This window comes from Malus sylvestris, chromosome 16, assembly GCF_916048215.2.
Source record: "Malus sylvestris chromosome 16, drMalSylv7.2, whole genome shotgun sequence".
Lineage (NCBI taxonomy): Eukaryota > Viridiplantae > Streptophyta > Magnoliopsida > Rosales > Rosaceae > Malus > Malus sylvestris.
In genome coordinates this window covers 10376506-10392824 of record NC_062275.1, presented here as the reverse complement: position 1 = coordinate 10392824, position 16319 = coordinate 10376506, and the positions used below count along the sequence as shown (strand labels likewise).

The 16319-nt window shown below is 40.9% G+C and overlaps 2 pseudogenes; both read left to right on the top strand.

Annotated features, from left to right (window-relative positions):
- LOC126608629 (uncharacterized) overlaps window positions 1-16319 on the top strand; it is a 61408-nt pseudogene that overhangs the window by 5783 nt on the left and 39306 nt on the right.
- Window positions 177-14747, top strand: LOC126608639 (uncharacterized; annotated as a pseudogene).

The following is a 16319-nucleotide window of genomic DNA, read 5'->3' as shown; positions in this document are numbered from 1 at the left end:
TAAGCCTTTCTCTCTCTCTTTCATCCTTTCTTCGATATCAACTCTTAGTTCCATAGTTCTTCCATTGTTGCTAGTATTCTGTTTCCTTAAAGATTAATATTCTATCCTTAAAAGCTTTCAAGTTAGGAATAATACACCTGTAATTTTTCCTTATAAGCAGGAAAACATACTTGGTTCTAGAACAGAAAACTCGGTTGAATCCCTTGTAACTTGTATTGAATTATCGGAAAATCAAGTTTGTTGATATGATGAGTCTCAACTTCAATGACCAAGATGGTAAGATACTTTATCTGTTTGCTTGAGTGTGTTGAAGTTGGAAATTAGTAGCTAATGTACATGTTTCTTTTCAGGGATACTGAGAACAATTTTGGATGCACCACCAACCCATTACATAGTAAAAGTACAATCGATTTCGTTGCTCACCAAACATAACTTGGAGAAATATGAATCTGGGGACTTTGAAGCCGGAGGATACAAATGGTACAATCCTTTCTCACTATTTATGAGAACAAGTTTTTACTGTTCCTTTTTTCATAAGCTTTGCGTTAATTGCTAGTGTTTTTTTTGGGAGTTGCGTTAGAGTAACTCCGCCTGTGTAAGTTTATCTTACATTGCCGGTCCCAAGCCCGGGTAAAGGAGGAGGGCGTCAGGTAGTCGACAGCCAGCACTCCTCGATTACGTCGAATCCTTATGAAAATGAATCCAGAACGAAATTGCGCTAAAGCTAAGGCGTCACCCGTAAGTGGTGCGCTGTGTGGCCTGAGCACAGTGATAAGTGAGCAAGGGTCGCTGTATCTCCATCGACACCCAGATGCAGTGTTAAATGAGCAAGGGGGCCATAGAAACTTCTTTTCGAACGACTCCACTCAAAGTTGTTTGGGAGCATATGCTCCTATCAACTTTACACAGGACATACAAAAGAAGTACTTTGATCCTATTGGACGGGGGAAGGTGAAGAAGCTAGGACAGAAGGGTAGAGTTCAAGATAGTAGAATGCGTTTAGGAACGTGGAATATAGGAACCTTAACGGGAAAATCTATGGAAGTAGTGGAAGTTATGGTGAGGAGAAGGATAAATATTATGTGCCTACAAGAAACTAAGTGGGTTGGTCTTAAGGCAAAGGATCTAGAAAACTCAGGGTTTAAACTTTGGTATTCGGGCACAAATAGAACGAGAAATGGTGTTGGCATCATCGTGGACAAGACCTTGACACAAGATGTTGTAGATGTCAAGATGGTAGGAGATAGAATCATGGCAATCAAGATTGTAATAGGACAAGAACTCATCAATGTGATTAGTATGTACGCACCTCAAGTAGGGTTGGATACGAGTTCGAAGGAGAAATTTTGGGAAGACCTTGGCGACTTGGTGCAAGGAATTTCCCAGACGGAGAAGTTATTTATAAGAGGAGATTTAAATGGACACGTGGGCAGGGAGACATGCAACTATAGAGGTTTTCATGGTGGCCATGGTTTTGGGGAGAGAAACGAGGATGGGGAAGCTATCTTGGATTTTGCAATGGCATATGATCTCTTCTTAGCCAACACATTCTTTAAGAAGAGAGAAGAACATGTGATCATCTACAAGAGTGTGTTGCAAAGTTATACCTGGAGAGAGCTTGGCTAATTAACATCGCTTGTTGGTGATGGATGTACATATCAAAAGAGTGAGAAAAAAGAACAAGACTTGGAAGTGCCCAAGGACTAGATGGTGGAATCTAAAAGGAGAAAAACAAGCCATTTTCAAAGAGAAAGTAATCACCCAATGTGTATGGGATAGAGAGGGGGAAGCTAGCCAAAGGTGGGATTCCATGGCTAGTTGTATCCGAAAAGTAGCAAAAGAGGTATTAGGAGAGTCCAAGGGCTTTGCTCCACACCAAAAGGAATCTTGGTGGTGGAATGAGGAGGTACAAACAAAGGTGAAGGCTAAGAAGGAATGTTGTAAAGCCTTATACAAGGATATGACCGATGAAAAGGGTGAAAGGTATAGAAGAGCGAAGCAAGAGGTGAAGAAAGCTATGAGAGAAGCTAAGTTAGCGGATTATGATGATATGTATAAGGGACTAGATACCAAAGAAGGAGAGTTGGATATCTATAAACTAGCTAGAGCAAGGGAAAAGAAGGCAAGGGATCTAAACCAAGTGAGGTGCATCAAGGATGAGGATGGAAAGGTTCTTGCTACAGAGAACGCGGTCAAAGACTGATGGAGAGGTTATTTTCATAATCTTTTCAATGAAGGACGTGAAATGAGTACTTCTTTAGGGGAGTTGAGTAACTTAGAAGAGTGTAGAAACTACTCATTTTATCGTCGAATCAAGAAGGAAGAAGTGGTTGTAGCTTTGAAAAAGATGAAGCATAGAAAAGCAGTGGGCCCAGACGATATACCGATCGAAGTGTGGAAAGTCTTAGGAGAGATAGGTATAGCATGGCTCACTGACTTTTTCAATAGGATTTTGAAAACGAAGAAGATGCCAAATGAGTGGTGAAAGAGCACTTTGGTGCCTATCTATAAGAATAAGGGCGACATACAAAATTGCATGAACTATAGGGGTATTAAGCTATTGAGTCATACAATGAAGCTCTGGGAGAGAGTCATTGAGCATAGATTGAGGCAAGTGACACGGGTTTCGGACAACCAATTCGGGTTCATGCCAAGGTGCTCAACCATGGAGGCAATCTATCTCTTACGAAGATTGATGGAAAGATATAGAGATGGGAAAAATGATTTACACATGGTCTTTATAGATTTGGAAAAAGCGTATGATAGGGTCCCAAGAGACATTCTTTGGAGGATTTTAGAGAAGAAAGGAGTACGAGTAGCATATATCCAAGCTATAAAGGATATGTATGAAGGAGCAAAGACTGCCGTATGAACTCATGAAGGACAAACCGAAAGCTTCCCCATAACTGTAGGATTACATCAAGGCTTATCCTTAAGTCCTTACCTTTTTGCGTTGGTAATGGATGAGTTAATAGGACATATTCAAGATGATATTCCTTGGTGTATGCTTTTCGCAGACGATATAGTGTTGATAGATGAAACTAAGGAAGGGTAAGCTTAACCTTTGGAGAGAAGTGTTGGAATCTAAAGGTCTTCGCCTAAGCCGATCAAAGACAGAATATATGGAGTGCAAGTTCGGTGCAAATGGAGGCCAAAATGAGTTAGGGGTGAGGATCGGAGATCAGGAAATACCAAAGAGCGATCGTTTTTGCTACTTAGGATCTATCTTGCAAAAGAACGGAGAATTAGATGGAGATCTCAACCATAGAATACAAGCTGGATGGATGAAGTAGAAGAGTGCATCCGACGTGTTGTGTGACCGCCGTATGCCACTGAAGCTCAAGGAAAAATTTTATAGGACGACAATAAGGCTGGCGATGCTGTATGGCACAGAATGTTGGACGATGAAGCATTAACACGTACACAAAATGGGTGTAGCTGAGATGAGGATGCTTTGTTGGATGTGTGGGCACACGAGAAAGGATAAGATTAGGAATGAGGATATCCGAGGTAAAGTAGGAGTAGCCGAAATTGTAGGAAAGCTGAGAGAAAATCGATTATTGTGGTTCGGACATGTGCAAAGAAGGCCTACTGACGCTCCGGTTAGAAGATGCGACTACGGGACAGAGGTTCAGGGCCGAAGGGGTAGAGGAAGACCTAGGAAGACTTTGGAAGAGACTTTAAGAAAAGACTTAGAGTACTTGGATCTAACGGAGGACATGACACAGGACCGAGCACAATGGCGTTCTAAGATTCATACAGTCGACCCCACTTAGTGAAGAAGATTTTGGTGTATTTAACACACTACGTTGAAATGAAGAAATCTTATTTATTGATATCTCCGATAAGTTACAAATATGTACATATACATGAGTCAAAATAAAAAAACAAGAGGGAGCCTTCACAAAGGTTGCTTAGGAGAAGTCTCAGTAGTCGGTAGAGCCCCAGAAAGAGAAGGTACCGGAGGGGGATCATTCGAAGCCTCAGTACTGGACAAAACCCTAGAAGGAGGAGGCATCAGAGGGGATCATTCGAAGCCTCAGTACTGGACAGAGCCCCAGAAGACGAAGATAATAAATGCCTTTGGAACAAACCCATTAACCGCTGATGATCAAGTAAAACCTGACCATCAGATTCCTTCATCTGGTCAAGCTTCCTCTTCATGTTTGTAGCATAGTCATGTGCGAGCCGGTGCAACTGTTTATTCTCATGCTTGAGCCCTCTAATCTCCTGTTTGAGACTCATCACTTCAGCTGCCAATGATTCAACTTGGCGGGTTCGAGTAAATAGGCGTTGGGCCATATTAGACGCAAAACCTGCATACTGAACACTCAGAGCCAGAGAATCATTAACAGCCAACTCATCAGACCGTTTGGAAAGTAGTCTGTTATCTTTGGGAGTGAGAAGGTTCCTGGCCACCACCGCAGCGGTCATATCATTCTTCATCACGGAATCCCTAACGGTAAGAGGACCAGTAGAGGATAAGAAGGATGAGCGCTATATGTTGTCTGGAGAAGGCATGGTTCAAATCAAAATGACGGTCGGAGGGGCCAGACATTTTCAAAAGTGTTGAAGAGAGAAGAGGTTGGACAAATCAAGATCTTAGAAGTGCAAGAAGGGAGCTTCTACTGGTGGAGATTCAAGTGTGCTTTGGAACTTAATGCCAACCTCTATAAAAATATGCACTCGACGGAGCTTCAGAAATCGAAGACGCACCTGCCCAGAAATCGAAGCGGCGTTTGCTTTCTCAAAAGCTGGGCTGCTCAGAGACCACGAGGGCCGATCTCAAAAATCGAAGAGGCGTTTGCTTTCTCAAAAGCTGGGCTGCTCAAAGAACACGAAGGCCGATCTCAGAAATCGAAGAGGCGCTTGCTTTCTCAAAAGTTGGGCTGCTCAGAGACCACGAGGGCCGATCTCAGAAATCGAAGAAGCACCAGCTTTTTTTAGCCTTGTCAGCACTTGTCACATGCACACTCAGCTTTGCTGAAATTACGAGCATTCTATTGAAGATTTCTGGTGAAGTAGAAAGCACGTGAATCTTACTGTTCAATCATCCACTTTCCACACGCACCATCAGCTCATGGGTACTACAGATAACTTTGCCAAAGATATCTGACAAAGTTTAGACATGTGAAGCTTGCAGCTCCCACTACATTACTATGACCAAGAAGGGTAAAAGAATAGCAAAGAAACAGCACTAACAAAGTTTAGACACATAAATTTTGAAGGTCTAGGTACCATATTATTACCCACAAGGGTAAAGGAATAACACTACTACTGGATAATTGGAAAGTCCCTGTGTGTCAACCTCTGTGCTCTGTGGCAAGGTAGACTAGCAAACATGCCCAACCTTTACTCATATTTGAGAAAACACTCTTAACAAGATTGCTTGCTCCAAAATCGAAGAGGCACCGCCCTCCGAATCTCGAGAGCCAGACTCCCAACATGATTACTTTATAAAAAATCGAAGAGACACCACCCTCCGAATCTCGAGAGCCAGACCCCCAGTAGGATTGCTTTCTCAAAAATCGAAGAGGCACCGTTCTCCGAATCTTGAGAGCCCAATCCCCAATAGGATTGCTTGTTCGAAAACCGAAGAGGCACCGCTTTCTCAACTTCGAGAGCCAGATCTCCTTGGATAAAACTTGTCTGTAATCTTCACATGCAACATCAGCTTTCCAGATACCACAGACTACTTTTTCAAAGTGATCTGACACACGTGAAGCTGTCAGCTTCCACTACCGTGCTATGACCAAGCAGGGTAAAGGAATAGCATTACTACTTATTGTTAGGGAGACTCCTATGTATGTCGACCTCTATCCTCAATGGACAGGCAGACCTGTAAAAATGCTCAACCCTTCTTCATATCTGAGAGGGCACTCCCAACGAAGCCTCTCGAAATACTCAGCTTTCTTTCCCCCCGATAATACCTCTGCAAACAAGCTACACCAGAGCAAGAATATCTCATATCATCAGGGTAAAAAGCAAGAGTATCCCATATCATGCTTTTTCCCTGTCTTTTCCTTTGGCCTTGTTCTTACCTGCAAGACAAGGAGAATGAGAGCAATCAGTCAGCACTTGGAATCAAGCTTCCAGTCAGGAACTGACTGCCTGGAACCCCTTACCTGATTACTTACCTGGCATTGCTCTCGAGTACTCATCTTCAACATCTTATGCTTCCAGAAAAGATACCACATATGCCTGAGGAACAGATAGGGAAAGTGAGAAGGATACAAGGAAGAATGTGGAGACAAGCGTAATAGAACACGTGCCGATACATCCACTACTTTGTCAACAACAAAAGTATCCCATATCAGCAGGGTCGAACGTACTCTAGATTTGATGGACTTGTTTTGACCCTTAAATTCTTCAGTCGGCCTTATATTCTGGAGGAAACCAGAAAACCCTCCAGCCCAGTTCAAGAATAAGCATGTGGAAAGTTACTTATTCAAAAGCAAAAGTATCTTATATCATATATTCTCCTTTTTCTTATCTTTATCCTTCATGCTGCCTGCAAGATAAGGAGAATGAGAACAATCAGCCGGAACTCGAAATCAAACTTCTGATATAGGACTGATTGCTTGGAGCTCTGATTGCTTACCTTGTCTGTCACCTCTTTCAACAGATCCCCTAGCTCGGCGACTTGGGGGACTCCTACTACATGGTTTGTATCCCGCTTGACCAAGCCTGAAACTACAAGTAAGCTTCAAGTGAAATTGATACATTACCTTGTGCATCTCCATCAGTTAAAGATACCACCCATGGATGGAGGAAGAGTACTTCCAGAGAAGATGCCACATCTACCTATGAGACAGATAAGGCAAGTGAAGACGATACCACACTTCGGTATTTCGAAGTTTCGTGATTACGAGATCATTCTCCCACAATATTTCCTAATGTCATTTGTACTAAATCATTCACTTGTACTCACTAAAGGAGAGCTTGAACTTATGTACTTGTGTAAACCCTTCACAATTAATGAGAACTCCTCTACTCCGTGGACGTAGCCAATCTGGGTGAACCACGTACATCTTGTGTTTGCTTTCCTGTCTCTATCCATTTACATACTTATCCACACTATTGACCAGAGCAATCTAACAAAGATCACAAACTTAATACTTTCTGTTGTACCAAAGTCCTCACTGATTTTGTGCATCAACAATCCTTAAGTCCTTACTTTTTTGCGTTGGTAATGGATGAGTTAACAAGACATATTCAAGATGATATTCCTTGGTGTATGCTTTTCGCAAACGATATAGTGTTGATAGATGAAACTCAGGAGGGGTAAATGTGAAGCTTAACTTTTGGAGAGAAGTATTGGAATCTAAAGGTTTTCGCCTAAGCCGATCAAAGACAGAATATATGGAGTGTAAGTTCAGTGCAAATGGAGGCCAAAATGAGTTAGGGGTGAGGATCGGAGATAAGGAAATACCAAAGAGCGACTGTTTTCGCTACCTAGGATCTATCTTGCAAAAGAACGGAGAGTTAGATGGAGATCTCAACCATAGAATACAAGCTGGATGGATGAAGTGGAAGAGTGCATCCGGCGTGTTGTGTGACCGTCGTAGGCCACTGAAGCTCAAGGGAAAATTTTATAGGACGGCAATAAGGCTGGCGATGCTGTATGGCACAGAATGTTGGGTGGTGAAGCATCAACACGTACACAAAATGGGGTTGGACATGTGCAAAGAGGGCCTACTGATGCTCCGGTTCAAAGATGTGACTACGTGATAGAGGTTCAGGGCCGAAGGGGTAGAGGAAGACCTAGAAAAACTTTGGAAGAGACCCTAAGAAAAGACTTAGAGTACTTGGATCTAACGGAGGACATGACACAAAACCGAGCGCAATGGCGTTCTAGGATTCATATAGCCGACCCCACTTAGTGGGAAAATGCTTTGTTGTTGTTGTTGGAGTTGCGTTAGAGTACTATAAATTGTTGTTTTGCTGCAGGAAACTGGTTTTCTTTCCGAATGGAAACAAGAATAGGAATGTGAAAGAGCACATCTCTTTCTACTTGGTAATGTCTGGAGCAATTGCTCCCCACATTTCTTTGGAAATGTACGTTGTTGTCAGGTTATTTATACTCAATCAGAACAACGGCAATTACTTCGTTCTTCATGGTACAATTTCTTTCTTTTAACTCAACTAATAAAAAGGGCTTATAGTTCTCATATTTGTGAAGCGTCGTCTCATTTTCCAATCTTTTTAAAATATGCATTGCGCAGAACCTAAGGAAAAGCGGTTTCTGTTAAGGAAAAATTGGAGGACACAACTCTAACACAAGTGTTGGAGAGACAAAACAAGTAAAAAAATTGCTTGTATTACACTTACAAAATATTACAACACTCAAAACTTTCAAAGACATTTTAGAAGCAATGACACTCACTCACTTTCTAGAGGGAAACTCTAGACCACTCACCCTCCTCACAAGACTACTCTTACTTCTCACTCTTACTTGGTTGCTTGATCACTTCTTCGTTACAAGCTTACTTACACCATTACATATTTATAGGCTTGCTAAACCGACTTACTAAGTCGGTGGAATGGACTCATTTCATCCTAGCATTGTTCTAGGCTTTTCTACAAACAGCCCATCGACATAGGCTTTGCTTATGACCTCACATATGTTATAATAGCTAGACAATTATGGCTTGTTAATATGCATGCATCCCACCGACACACTTATGCTAGAAGTTTCTAGCATGCATATGCTTTTTTCCTTTGGTTCTTCATCATAGGCTAGACTTTATTCTTTAGGCTCTTTGGGTTGGTGTTGTACTTCAACACTCCCCCTCAACACCAGCTCATTCTTTCCTCCATGTTGAGTTAATGCCAGAGCTTTTTCTTACACACCCATTTGCGTGATATGGACATCTCTTCGATTTGGCATGAGATTCCAAGCTTGATTTACCTCTTTTGTAATGACCTCTTTTCCCAACTTTGAGCCATTTAGGTTCAACTATTTCTTCCTCTATGGCTACGTTGGCAAATTTAGAATTTGGCTTTGGGATTCTTGTTGACCTCCTTAGTTATGATTGTGGAGTTGATACTTCCACTTCACTAGGTCTTTCTTTTTCTGGTTGTTGATATACGCTAGTTTGCCAAGGGTTTTGAGGTGCTGCTTGCTTAATATCATCACCATTAAGTGAATCCTTAGACTCATATAGTCTCAATTGGATTCAAATAGTTTGTTCCCCCATCTTCTGCTGCAGCTTATCCTCAATGTCTTTCAAATCCGGCAATGCCTCTATTTCTGAAGACCACCCAAAAAATGCTTCATCAAACACCACATCTCGTGATGTGTAACATCTTCCAGTTGTAGGATCACAACATTTCCACCCTTTTCTTTGGCTGTCGTATCCCACAAAGATACATCTGATTGTCTTCTTGTCAAACTTGCTACGTAAATGACTTGGAACAAATACGTAGCACAGCCAGCCAAATACTCAAAAGTAACTAACTGTAGGTTTCATATCCCATAGTTTCTCAAAGGGTGGGACAAATTTTAACCTTGTTTGAGGAAGCCTGTTGATCACATGAGCTATAGTTCTCATTGATTCGGCCCAAAACCTTCCTGGTACGTTCTTGGCATGGAGCATACTTCGACATATCTCTGCAAGATGTCGATTCTTTTTTTCTCTACACCATTTTGTTGTGGTGTGTTAGCACATGTGAACTGGTGATGTATTCTACATTCTCTTAGATACTGAGAAAACTCATTTGAGGTATATTCTCCTCCATTATCCGTGCGTATGCAACATATCTTCTTTCCCACTTCTCTTTCAACTATCTCCTTATACTTTTAAATTTTGAAAATGTTTCAGATTTTTCTTTCATAAAGAAAATCCATACATACTTTGAGAAGTCATCAATGAACGTCCCCATGTACCGCATCCCACTTATCGATGGTTGCTTGATAGGCCTAAACACATTGGAATGAACCAACTCCAACAGTTATTTCACTTTAAACTTCGACTCTTCGTATGGTAGTTGATGTGCTTTACCATACTGGCATCCTGCACAAACTGTGTATGTTCTCACATTAAGATGAGGTAGCCCCTTAAGCATTGACTTCATTATCATCACATTTAACTTGTGATAGCTAACGTGACCCAATCTCATGTGCCATAAATCTACTGTCTCATTTTTCCTTGTCTTGTCTACGTATGCAGTTTCTGCTGACATTACATAGACTGACTGCAGTCACCGTCCCTCCATTGTTGGCGTCCCTAAGATCTTAAGGTGTCGATACACATTCACATCTTGTGGACCAAATAAGACATAATTTCCTAATGACGTTAGTTGCGGCATTGAAAGTAAATTTTTCTTCATACTTGGAACATGGTAGACATCCTGAAGTGGCACATGGTTAGTGTTGTATTGGGGCTTAATTACTATCTTACCGATGTGAGCAATCGGTAGCCTCAAGTCGTTAGTCGTCACCACTAAGCGGCCTCTTTTGTACTCAGTCAAACTTTGTAATTTTTTCTCATCACTTGTCATATGGTTTGAGCAACCTGAATCCATGATCCAATCATTCTGGTAGTCAATCAACTCCGGACTTGTTGCTATGAGAGCTAGCTTTTGCTTTTCCATAGCAACAGATGCTTTAGTGTCCCATTATTCCCCCAGGGCTAGAAACGCAACGACGTCCCAATCATCTTCAATTTTCTCCTTTGAGCTGGCAACATTACTCTCTGTGAACTTTTTGAACCAGCAAGTTTTCACCATATGACCCTTCTTACCACAGTTGTAACATTTTCCCTCAAACCTTTTATTATTCTGGGATTGACCATGGTTGTCGTGATACTTCGGAGCTCTCCCTGGCCAAGAACTCCCTCCTCCTTGATGACTTTTTTCCTTGTCACCATTTCTTTTCGATCCACCACTAGCACGTTGCTTAAAGTTGCTTTTACTTTTGGTGTAGAGCGCTTCCTTTTCACCTTTTAACGAGACCCCTCCCATTTGCTTTGCCAAAGCTTTTTGATTGGTAAGCTAATTTTCAAACTCAATAAGTGATGGTTAGGTCGGCCATCCTTGTACAGCAGCAACGAAGCCTTGATATTTGGGTCTCAACCCATGGATAATTATTCTTTTTATCTTGGATTCTACAATGGCAGCATTAAGATCTAATTCAGAAATTTTACGGCAAATAGAATTTACCTTGTGGAAATATTCGGCAATCGTCATGTCTCGTTGGGCCACTGATAACAACTCGTTCTTGAGAAGCTGCAGTCTTGTATCGTTCCTCTTTGAAAAGAGTGTGGCGTAGGTGTCCCATGCTTCTTTTGGTGTTTTGGCCTTCCGTATGTGCTCCAACATGTCATCTTCAATTGTGGTTTTTAAGGTGAACATTGCCTTACTTGCCTAGATCTTCCATTTCCGCAAAGTGCCGCTGGTGTCTTCTTTCAGCTGTGTAACTTCATTACCGCCGACGATATCCCAAAGATCTTGGCCTTGTAGGTAAGATTCCATACATGTCGCCCATGTGTTGTAATTTTTTGTTGTTCAACTTCTTGATTCCTCTAACAACTTGAAGATCTCCCATTGTGTCGGTAGAAATTCGATAAGCCGAACAAGATTAGTCAACAATCTTGTGAAGCACTAAACTTCTCACGATTCTTAGAAGCTTCCTTAAAGACGGTCCCTGATCGTACCACTCTGATACCAATTGTTGAGGAAAAATTAGAGTACACAACTCTAACACAAGTGTTGGAGAGACAAAACAAGTAAACAAATTACTTGTATTACACTTACAAAATATTACAACACTCAAAACTCTCAAAGACACTTTAGAAGCAATGACACTCACTCATTTTCTAGAGACAAACACTAGATCACTCACCCTCTTCACAAGACTACTCTTACTACTCACTCTCACTTGGGTGCTTTATCACTTTTTCGTTACAAGCTTACTTACACCATTACATATTTATAGGCTTGCTAAACCGACTTACTAAGTTGGTGGAATGGACTCATTTCATCCTAGCATTGTTCTAGGCTTTTCTACAAACAGCCCACCGACATGGGCTTTGCTTATGACCTCACATATGTTACAATAGCTTGACAGTTCTAGCTTGTTAATATGCATGCATCCCACCGACACACTTATGCTAGAAGTTTCTAGCATGCATATGCTTTTTTCCTTTGGTTCTTCATCATGGGCTAGACTTTATTCTTTGGGCTGGTGTTGTGCTTCAACAGTTTCATGGGATGAAACTCGATTGGGAATTCGATCAATTTCTCTCCCACAAAGCTTTCACTGAAGCTTCAAATGGATTTCTCATAGATGACACTTATGTGTTGGGAACAGAGGTCTTTGTTTCTAAAGAGAGAAGCAAAGGCAAAGGAGAGCGCCTATCAATGGTAAAGGATCCTGTTATGTACAAGAATACTTGGAGGATTGACAACGTATCAAAGCTAGATGCGGAATCCTACGACTAAAAAACATTCATTGCTGGAGACCAGAAATGGTATATAACACTAGACTTGTTACACTTCACTCTTGGTATAAGAAATTTCTCTCGAGGATATCGAAAACTTAAGCGCAATATATTTGAAAATGTTGTAAATGAGTTGGTGGTTGGTGCAGGAAGATGCAGCTCTATCCCAATGGAAAAGGCAATGGAATTGGAACCCATTTGTCTTTTTTTCTGGAGTTAGCCGAACCGAAATCACTTCCTCCTGGCTGCCAAATATATGCAGAGTTTACCTTACGGATCCTAGACCAGCAGTATGGCTCGTGGTATATCTTTGGTAAAGATAAAGATTTTGCCTAATCCTGCTGCTACATAATCATACGAGCAAACAAGGATTAGAACATCTAACAAACATTCAATTAAGGGTGGTTTTATTGCTGCCGTCATGCTAAAATTCCCACCATGAAAGACGATGAGACTCTAGTTCTTGGAGGTGTTTGAGTCGTGATGGCGTACCATGTTGGTGATACTTACTATTGAACCTGCGTTCAGTGGAAAACCAATATCGAGAATTTCTGATTGCAACCCACTGAAAATGTTCACAATTTTTTGGTTGGTCGTAGCGAAAGATTTTAGGCTGTGTTTGTTTGACTTCATTAGATCTCACTAGACTAGACTAGATTAAGGATTAGAGAAGTTCGGTATTTGTTTCTGACAGGGACTAGTTTTAGTGGGATTAAGGTTCACTTGCCTCGACTAAGGGGTTTGCTAAAGGGGCTTAGCGAGACCCACCAAATACCATGGGACTGCTAAGACCATCTCCCTCGCATCCTCCATCTCCAACTCCTCGTCATCTCCGACTGCATCATCTCTGGGTTTTCTGAAACAGAGGGTTCTGGGTTTTTTGGACTGGATCGGTGTAATTGAGGAAGAGGGAAGATAGAGAGTTCGATGAAGAAGGGTCTTTTTCATCTGGGGTCGGTGAAATTGACAAACAGACCAGGTTTGTTTTCCAAATGGAAATTTCATGAAAGAGGATTGGGTTTTTCGAATTGAGGTTGGGTTTTTTCTGGGTTGGATTTGAAGAGGAAAGAAAACAAATGAAAAGAAAGAAAGATTATGGGTTAGATTAGAAGAGAAAGCAAAGGAAAAGACAAGAAAATACAGGTTTGATTTTTTCTGGGTTTGAACTGGGAGGAATTCTGGGGTGCGAAGCAAGAACAAAAGTGAGAAACGGAAGAGACAGAGAGTAAAAAAAAAAGGGGTAATATTAACAACAGTAAAATATTAGTCCGGTGTAATATTAATAATAGTAAAATGTTGATTATTTTTAGGATCTGGGTTATCTGAAACAAGTGTGATGTGGATTTTCTGAAATAAGTATGATTGTTAGCTTGGAAGTTCATGAGTTCAATTAGAAGTTTTCATAACTAGTAATTAAAAATAAAAATTTAGTCCTACCTAGTCCGGTACTGCACCAAACGTGTCACAATTCCAGTACTGCTTAGTCCATGCCAAGCCAATCCAACTTAGTCCCTGAAGCTAATCCAGTCCAAGATAGTCTGGTGCAACAAACAGACCCTTAGGGTTTAATTCATTTTGTGATTCGGGTAGCCCAATTAGTCGTCCTCACGGTCCATTTTCTGAAAACATTTGAGTGTTTCTTAAAAATGTGCTGAACTTCAAGACTGAAGTGTTCGGGGCATGCCCATTTGGTGCACTCTTGAAATGTTGAAACTCATGTTGAACTTCTAGTATTTAGCAGAAAGCAACTGAATGTTTTCAGCAACATGACAATAAACCGTATATAGACAACAATTTAATTTGTTTAGTGTCAAGTTCGTAACCAACTCTATTTGCATGTTTTACCCTTGTGGAAACAGACTCTTCGCAACGTAACACTAAAGCTGTTTACGATAGATGTTGCTTCCCGAATAGTGTTGTTAGCTTGAAGTCACTATTTTACCCTCTTTTCCAATATACTATTGAACTGAGAATCATTTTTGGTGATTGCAGCAAATCACTGGTTCAGTGCCTCAAACTCGATGAAGGGATGGATGAGATTTACTACTATGGGATCATTCAACCAGGCATACATTGTGTTGAATGATACTTGCATTGCGGAGGCAAATGTCATTGTCCATGGAATTACTAATGCACTGTGGCCAATAGTAAAATAGTATAAAATTCCTGCTGCGTGAAACTTTGGGGGTGTAAAATAGTAAAGATAATCAAATAAGGTGTTAAAAACACATTCATTTCACTTATGAATACCATTGTATCGTTTGTGACTACGTGGTGAATAAATACATCATTGTCTGCTCTTCATCCTTTTTTTTTTCGTTGAACTTCGATTTGGTAGTTTACAGAGGAAAAGTTTGGAAATATATTGGTACAGGAAGGATAAAGGAGACAATACTGAATTGGTATATGTTGCATTTATTAAAAGTTGCAAACTTTACAGAATTCACAATGAATCAAATATACAAAGAACATGATAATACAGAGTGAAGCGGGCCTCACATGCCCGTTCTGATAGAGAACAAGTTAACAATCAATACTTACAAGTCATTGATAAGGACGAGGCGATTAGATAATTAGGGGAGGAGATGGCAAGATTAGCCAAAGGTTTTGTCGCTCCTGTAACACATCCAGGAAACCGTCATCCACCTTGTAAGTTTCATAGATGGAATCCAAGCGACTGGTTGTAAAGAAATACACATAATTAAGTGTTAAAGTGGCTCCGAAAACATGATGCATACGCTAAATTGTACTGGTCGAATGGATGACAACACACTCTTTACTTGTTTGAGGTAAAGTGTTCTTCAAAAAAACAAAAAGAGCTTTCCCCAGGGTCAAGTGAAGCCTACTGCTTAAGATATGGTGAGCCAAAAGCGGACAATATCGTGCTACGACACAACTGATCTAGGATGTGACATAGACAGTTGAATCGGGTGACGGTGAAGAACCGTTATCCTTTACCTCAGATCGATGACCTGTTCGACCAGCTGAAGGGTGCACATGTATTCTCTGAGATCTGTCTTTGCTCAGGTTATCATCAATTACTTATCCGTGAAGAAGATGTGAGAAAGACTGCATTCCGCACTAGGTATGGACATTATGAGTTCTGTGTCATGCCTTTTGGATTAACAAATGAACCTGCAACATTTATGGATTTGATGAACAGAGTCTCCAGACCGTATTTGGATCGGTTTGTGATTGTGTTTATTGACAACATTCTAATTTATTCCAAAAGTGTTGCTGAGCATAAGAAGCATCTGCGGGTGGTGCTGGAAAGGTTAAGAAGCAATCAGTTGTATCCTAAGTTCAATAAATGTCAGTTTTGGCTTAACCAGATTAGTTTTCTCGGACATGTAGTGTGTGCTGAGGGAATTAGTGTGGACCCTCAAAAGGTTTCAGCAGTGTCTACTTGGGAGCAACCGAGAAATGTTACTGAAGTAAGAAGTTTTATAGGTCTGGTTAACTATTACAGATGTTTTGTATAAGACTTCTGGGTAATCTCTCTGCCTCTTACTAAGTTGACTCGTAAGGGGGTCAAGTTTGAGTGGGATGAGATTTGTGAACAGAGTTTTCAGGAGTTTAAACGGGAATCACAAAAGAAACTACCTTACTCATGATCTGGAGTTTGGAGCAGTAGTTTTTGCCCTAAAGATCTGGAGACACTACTTGTACGGCGAAAAGTGCCGCATCTTCACTGATCACAAGAGTCTAAAACATGTCTTCACTAAGGAGGATTTTAATTTGAGGCAGAGAAGATGGATGGAACTCATCAGTGATTATGACTGCACTATCAAATATCATCATGGACATTCCAATTTCGTACCGCTTTATGATGATGGAGTATCTGTGAGTGGACCCCTTCTAAATTGCAAGTTTTAA